This window comes from Galeopterus variegatus, unplaced genomic scaffold (assembly GCF_000696425.1).
Source record: "Galeopterus variegatus unplaced genomic scaffold, G_variegatus-3.0.2 Scaffold939, whole genome shotgun sequence".
NCBI classification, from domain to species: Eukaryota; Metazoa; Chordata; class Mammalia; order Dermoptera; family Cynocephalidae; genus Galeopterus; species Galeopterus variegatus.
The window spans coordinates 281,739-282,694 of record NW_007727050.1 but is presented as its reverse complement, the minus strand read 5'-3'; positions in this window follow the sequence as shown (position 1 = coordinate 282,694).

Sequence of the window (956 nt, the reverse complement as noted above, 5' to 3'; positions counted from 1 at the left end):
CTCAGACAACTCAATAATAAAAAACCCAAATAAGCCAATTCAAAAATGAGCAAAAGGGATGAATAGACATTTCTCAAAAGAAGACATACAAATGACCAACAGGCACATGAAAAAATGCTCAACATCAGTAATCACTGGAGAAATGCAAACCAAAACCACAAAGAGGCTGGCCAGTTAGCTCAGTTGGGTAGAGTGTGGTGCTGGTAACACCAGGGTCCAGGGTTTGATCTCTGTACCAGGCAGCCACCAAAAAAAGAAAGGAAGGAAGAAAAGCCCAGAAAATAATAAATACTGATGAGGATTCAGAGAAAGGGGAACTCTTATACACTGTTGGTGGAAATGTAAATTTGTATAGCCATTACGGAAAACGGTATGGAGAGTTCTCAAAAAACTACAGATAGAACTACCATATGATCCAGGAATTCCCCTATTGGGTATACCCAAAGGAATGGAAATCGTGTTGAAGGGACACCTGGACCCTCATGTTTATCAAGGCTAGTCACAATAGCCAAGAGTTGGAACCAACCTAAATATCCTTCAACAGATGATTGGATAAAGAAAATATGGTATATATACCCAATGGAATAGTATTCAACCATAAAAAAGAATGAAATTCCTCCATTTGCAGCAGCAAGGATGAGCTTGGAGAAAATTATGTTACGTGACATAAGCCAGGGACAGAAAGAGAAATAACACGTTATCATTCATATATGGAAGCTGATCCTGGGCTGGCCGGTTAGCTCCCAGTGCCAACCAGCTGCAAAAAAAAAAAAGATCTCATAGAAGTAGAGAGTAGAATACTGGCTGCCAGAGAATAGTAAGGGAGAGCGGGAGGGTGGTCGATGAATACAAAATTGCAGAGAGATGAGAGGAATAAGATCTAGTGTTCTGTGGCAGCAGCAAATTACTGTATAGCTTCAAGTAGCTAGGAGACAGGACGTTGAATGTTCCCAACA